The sequence below is a fragment of the Orycteropus afer genome, unplaced genomic scaffold, assembly GCF_000298275.1.
Source record: "Orycteropus afer afer isolate SDZICR_OR568_19922 unplaced genomic scaffold, OryAfe1.0 scaffold00019, whole genome shotgun sequence".
NCBI classification, from domain to species: Eukaryota; Metazoa; Chordata; class Mammalia; order Tubulidentata; family Orycteropodidae; genus Orycteropus; species Orycteropus afer.
Genome location: NW_006921606.1, coordinates 21,650,227 through 21,657,183, shown reverse-complemented (window position 1 = coordinate 21,657,183; position 6,957 = coordinate 21,650,227).

The following is a 6,957-nucleotide window of genomic DNA, read 5'->3' as shown; positions in this document are numbered from 1 at the left end:
ATTCTTCTGCTAGTTGGGGTTTAGTCCAAACCTGCATCCTTTCCTTCAAGGCTCAGGGGTCCAAGATTATCTTCTGTGTCTGTGTTAATTGGTTTCCCTTTTCTTTGTTGAAGAGGGTCTGTGCAATCCTTCTGCCTAGTCCGCCATCTTGCCCCGCCTCCTCTTAAATTATATTTTGAAATTACATAAGAAAAATATGGTCACTGCTAATCAAATATTCTAAATTCTATATACAATTCTGCTGTTGTAATAAAATATGCATTCATACTGGCAAAGAATAGAAGAGTATAAGCAAATATTAAAAGTTCCACTGAAGTTTAAGTATCATGGATGAATTTTACTGTACAAAATTCACATTTTGGCAATACAATGTTTTCAAGAAAAACAGAAAAAGGAGAAAGAATTCATGTAACCAAAGAGTGATCCTGGAAGTGATAAATAATTGATTACAAAGGGGTTTGCAAACATGAAGTTCTGTTAACAGCTCACAGAATAACAAATCAGGACTTCCAAGATATGAAGGGAAGAATATTCCTGCCTTATAAAAACAGATAGCTCCAGTCTTTTCAATGTCTTTTTCAAAATATAAAGAGAGGTGGGAAGGTGTAATAAAAGGTTGTACTGAAATCTTGTTCTATGTAATACAATAATTACTCTGAAATTGTTGTTGTTATATGCCATTGAATTGGACCCGACTCATAATGACCCCTCCTTGGGTTTCCGAAGCAGTATCACTATGGAAGTAGATTGCCCAACCTTCTTTCCGAGGAGTGGCTCGTGGGTTTGAACCAACAGCCTTCTGGTTAGCAGTCAAGTGCCTTAGGCACTATGTTACCAGAGCTCCTAAAGTCCTACTAACAATACAGTACTTGCTAAGTATTGTCGAATACAATCTTATTCAGAATTCCCAAGGACAAGAGAAATTATACATAGTGGTAAAGTATACATCAAATAAAATGTATTTTAAAATATACTTATAAAAATGATAAAATGATTCTTGGTCCTTCTGAGTCTTCCTACTACTTCTATCTATCTAATTATGCTATCTAGCATAATTGTGTTTTAAACTTTAAGTGTCAACTGACCTGTCACTTAGAAAGGAGGGACCCTTGTCCCTCTTGCTTTGTTTTTGAGCCACATATCCCTCTGCTGCTTTTCTGTCCTTGATACCTTGATATGCTTGAGTCTGACCTTCTATCAACAAGAAAGGAATTGGAGCAAAAAGGAGGAAAAATGTACCCCAGTGCAAGGTCTAGCATGAACTTCCCTGCATTTCACATAAAGAACTCTCCTCTGAGCTGGGGAAATAAATATTATTATGCAAGGACACAGGGAGCCCTGGTGTTTAAAGTGCTTGGCTGCTAACTGAAAGGTTGGCGGGTCAAGCTGTCCAGTCACTCTGTGGAAGAAAGATGCGGCAGTCTGTTTCTATAAAGATTTATAGCCTTGGAAATCCTATGGGGCAATTCTACTCTGTCCTATAGAGACCATTCCCAGGAGAAGGATATCATGCTTGGTAAATCAGAGAGTCAGAGAAAGAGGAGAAGACCCTGCATAAGATGAATTGACACAGTCACTGCAACAATGGGCTCAAATATAGCAAGGATTGTGAGGATGGTGCACGACTGGGCAGTGTTTCATTCTGTTGAACATAGGGTCTCCATGAGTCAGGGCCAACTTGATGGCACCTAACAACAACAATATACAGTTGTTATGAGTAAGAGTGGACTTGATGGCGATGGGTTTTAAGCAAAGATACAGTTCTTTTGGGTCAAGGTTTTACTCCAATCTAAATGGTAGGAAATAAGTTCACCAAAGAGAGCCTAAATGCCTCTGTAAGGGAGGCAACACCATTGGCTGCTGCATAGCACCTTTGCTAGATGTCAAGTCAGCTTGCACTTGAGTTCAGGTATCTAACATTTGGTTCCTATGAACAAGACAAAAGACTGGAAACTGACCAGAGGCTGTGGTCCCTATGAAAGTACTGACAAAATGAAGTCATCACAGCCAGTAGACAACGCTAGCCATTGTCTGGGTTGTTTCTACTCTGTATTGTCTTCACAGTTAGAGTGATGTTGATTCTATAACTCCTCTCACCCAAATATATGTACATTGACTCATATTTTCTGTTCCAGTTCAGAACTGCTTTGATTTTCTTCTTTAACCACTAATTTGTTGGCCATAGACAGCTCACTCCACCTCCAGTGAGGACTGAAAGACCCTAATAGACCACTAGCAACTCTGTGGTTTTAACACTACATGGTCCATTGCCTCTTGCCTCATATTTCCCCCATTGGAAATGATGATTGATATTGCTCTTTTGGAGTCCTGGGGTGGTGTGAGTGGTTAAATACTGGACTACTAACTGAAAGATTGGTGGTTTACACCCACTCAGAAGTATCTCAGAAGCAAGACCTGATGATTTGCTTCTGAAAGGTCATAGGCTTGAAAACCTTATGCAGTAGTTCTACTGTACACGAGAAGTCACCATCAGTTGGGATTGACTCACCATCAACTAACAAAACAAATGTTGCTCTTTTGGTATCAATCTGTGCTTCTCTTGAGCTAAATTCAGATATTGCATCACATAATATACTTGCTTTTGCTAGTAGAATCTACATAGCCATTATCCTAATGAAGTTGGCAATGGAAGAAGCTTTCATGAGATTTTATTTCCTAGTTTCCACTGTAATCTATAGTTTATTCTATTGTTACCCTTCCTAAGAAGGGTACCCTATCCAGAGAAGACTTGAAAAAGTTATCAGTACCAAACTGAAACCAAACCCATTAATATCTTGATTCTGACTCAAGGCAACCCTATAGGACAGAGTAGAACTGCCTGATAGGGTTTCCAAAGTTGTAAATCTTTACAGAAGCAGACTGCCTCAACTTTCTCCTGAGGAACAGCCAGAGAGTTCAAACGGCCAACCTTTGGGTAGCAACCAAGGTTTGTAAACACTGCACTACCAGAGTTCCTTACCAATGCTGAGGCAGCTAATTAAAGGTTTCATGATTTTCCAAGGACCCCATCATGAATCATACATTACAAATAGCATTAGAACTCAATTTCTAATTGCTAGTCTCATATTCAAATCTAATTAATAATTTTAATCTACAAGATCTATAAGTCAAGAAATCACCAACACAATATCTAAAATTTTATTTTGGTACTCAATAATTGAAATTATTCCCAAGTATCTGATAATATCCAAGCTTCCAAAATATTGTGTTAAATCTCAATAGGTGGAATTGTTGTATTGGCAAATACATTGGTATGTATATTTCCACCACAATTCAAAAAAATATATAGCTTTGGCAAGCAACATTCTTCAAGTCAGGTCTTTTCAAATTGTTCAAATCCATGTCTCATTTTGAAAACCAGACAACAAAAATAAAACCTGTTTTTGTTGTTGTCGTTGTTAGGTACCATTGAGTTGGCTCCAACTCAGTGACCCCATGTACAACAGAACAAAACACTGTGTGGTCATGCACCATCCTCACAATACTTGCTATACTTGAGCCCGTCATTGCAGCCACCGTGTCAATCCATCTCCTTGAGGGTCGTCCCCTTATTAGCTGACCTTCTACTTTACCTAACATGAGATCCTTTTCCAGGGAATGGTCCCTCTGACAACATGACCAAAGTGGGTGAGATGAAGTTTGGCCATTCTTGCTTCCAAGGAACAATCGGCTGCACTTCTTTCAGGACAGACTTGTTTGTTCTTTTGGCAGTCCATGGTACTTTAAGTATTCTTCACCAACACCACAACTCAAAAGTATCAACTCTTCCTTGGTTTTCCTTATTGTCCAGTGCTCGTGTGCATATGAGGCAACTGAAAATACCATGGCTCACTTAGGTGCATCTTGTTGTTATTGTTGTTACGTGCCGTCAAGTTGGACCGACTCATAGTGACCCCTCCTTGGGTTTCCGAGGCAGTATTACTATGGAAGTAGATTGCCCCATCTTCCTTCTGAGGAGTGGCTAGTGGTTTGAACCACCAGCCTTCTGATTAGCAGTCAAGTGCCTTAGGCACTACACTACCAGAGCTCTTAGTCTTCAAAAAACCATCTTTGTTCTTCACCACTTTAAAGAGGTCTTTTGCAGCAGATTTGCCCAGTGCAATAGGTCATCTGATTTCTTGACTGCTGTTTCCATTGGTGTTGATCATGGATCCAAGTAATATGAAATCTTTGACAACTTCAATCTTTTCTCCATGTATTGTGATGCTGCTTATTGGTCCAGTTGTGAGGATTTTCGTTTTCTATATGTTGAAGTATAATCCATACTGCAGACTGTAGCCTTCAATCTTCATCGGTAAGTGCTTCAAGTCTTTTTCACTTTCAGTAAGCAAGGTTGTGTCATCTGCATATCACAGATTGTTAACGCGATTTCTTCAAATCCTGATGCAATGTTCTTCTTCATAAAGTCCAGATTCTCGGATTATTTACTCAGCATACAAATCGAATAAGTATGGTGAAAGAATATAAACCTGATGCACATCCTTTCTGATTTTAAATCACACAGTATCCCCCTTGTTCTGTTCAAACAATAGCCTTCTGGTCTAGGTACAGATTCTGCATGAGCACAATTAAGTGTTCTAGAATTCCCATTTTTTGCTAGTTTATCCATAATCTGTTATGATCCACACAGTTGAATGTTTTTGTATAGTCAATAAAACACAAGTAGACATCTTTCTGGTATTCTTTGCTTTTATAGCCAAGATCCATCTGACATAAGCAATGATATCCCTTCTTTCACTTCCTCTTCTGATTCCAGCTTGCATTATTGGAAATTCCATGTCAATATACTGCTGCAACAGTTTTTGAATTATCTTCAGCAAGAATTTACATGTATGTGATATTAGTGATATTGTAAGATAATGTCCACATTCTGTTGGATCACCTTTCTTTGCAATGGGTAAAAATATGGATCTCTAACAGTCAGTTGACCAGGGAGCTGTCTTCCAAATTTCTTGGAATTGACAAGTAAGGGTTTTCAGCATGGCATGCATTTGTTGAAACATATCAGTGGGTATTTTGTCAATTCCTAGAGCTTTGTTTTTCAGTTCCTTCAATGTAGCTTCAATTTCTTCCTTCAAGACCTTTGTTTCTTGATCATATGCCACCTCCTGGAAGAGCTGAACAGTGATGAATTCTTTTTTGTACAGTAACTCCGTGTATTCCTTTCATCTTCTTTGGATAATTCCTGCATCATTCAATATTTTGCATAGAACCATTAAATAACGCAACTCAGGGCTTGAATTTTTTCTTCAGTTATTTCAGTTTGAGAAATGCTGAGCGTGTTCTTTCCTTTTGGTTTTCTAACTCCAGGTCTTTGCATATTTCATTATAATAATTGACATTGTCTTCTCACGCTGTTCTTTGAAATCTTCTGTTCCGCTCTTTTACCTTGTCATTTCTTTCATTCATTTTACCTACTCTCCATTCAAGAGCAAGTTACAGAGTCTCTTCTGACATCCATTTTGGTCTTTTCTTCCTTTTTTGTCTTTTTAATGACCTTTTGGTTTCTTCATAGATGATGTTCTTGATGTCATCCCACAGCTTTTTTTGGTTTTTAGTTATTGGTCTTCAATGAATCAGATCTATTCTTTAGATGGTCTCTGAGTTCAGGTGGGATATAATCAAGGTCATATTTTGGCTCTTGTTCACTTGTTTTAATGTCCTTCCTCTTCAACTTGAACTTGCATATGAACAATTAATAGTCTGTTCTAGAGTCAGCTCCTGGCATTGTTTTGATGGAAGATACTGCACTTCTCCAGCACCTCTTTAGACAGATGTAGTCTATCTGATTCCTGTGTACTCCATCTGGTGAAGTCCGTTTGTATAGCTGCCATCTATGTTGTTGAAAAAGGTATTTGAAATGAATAAGTCATTGTTCTAGCAAAATTCTATCATGTGAACTCCAGCATCAATTCTGTCACCAAGGCCATATTTTCCAACTACTGGTAATTCTTTTTGTTTCCACCTTTGCAGTCCAATCACCAATAATAATCAATATGTCTTGATTGCATGTTTGGTCAATTTCAATCTGCAGAAGTTGGTAAAAATCTTCAATTTCCTCACCTTTGGCTTTAGTGTTTGGTGCATAGATTTGAATAATAGTAGTATTAACTGGTCTTCCTTGTAGGTGTATGGATATTATTCTGTTATTGACAGCACTGTACTTTAGGACAGATCTTGAAACATTCTTTGTGATGATGAATGCTGTGCCATTCCTTTTCATTTTGTCACTCCCAGCATAGTAGATCATATGATTAACTGATTCAAAATAGTCAAAACTAGTCCATTTAAGCTCACTAATGCCATTCAATCTTTAGGTGTTCCATTTCCTACATTTATACTTCATACATTCCATATTCTGATTGTTAATGGATGTTTGTAGCTGTTTCTTCCCATTTTGAATCATGCTTCATCAGCAAATAGAGGTTCCAAAAGCTTTACTCTATCAATATCATTAAGGCCAACTCTACTTTGAGGAGGCAACTCTTCCCCAGTCATATTTTGAGTGCTTTCCCACCTGAGAAACTCATCTTCCAGCACTGTATTAGACAATGTTTCAGGGCTATTCATAAAGTTTTCCAGCAATATATCAAACAGTGTTTCACTGTTATTCATAAAGTTTTCACTGGCCAGTTCTTTGAGAAGTGGATGGCCTCTTCCTTCTTTCAAGTTTTTCTTAGTCTGGAAGCTCCACTGAAACCTATCCATCATGGATGACCCTGCCAGTATTTGAAATACTGGTGACAAAGCCTCCAGCCTGATAGTAACACACAAGCTCATAGTATGGCAAACTGACAGGCAAGTGGTAGAAAATAAAAACTGTTGTTGTTGTTGTTAAGTGCCGTCGAGTCGTTTCCGACTCAGAGCGACCCCATGCACAGCAGAACGAAACACTGCCCGATCCTGCACCAGCCCCACAATCCCTGCTATACTTGA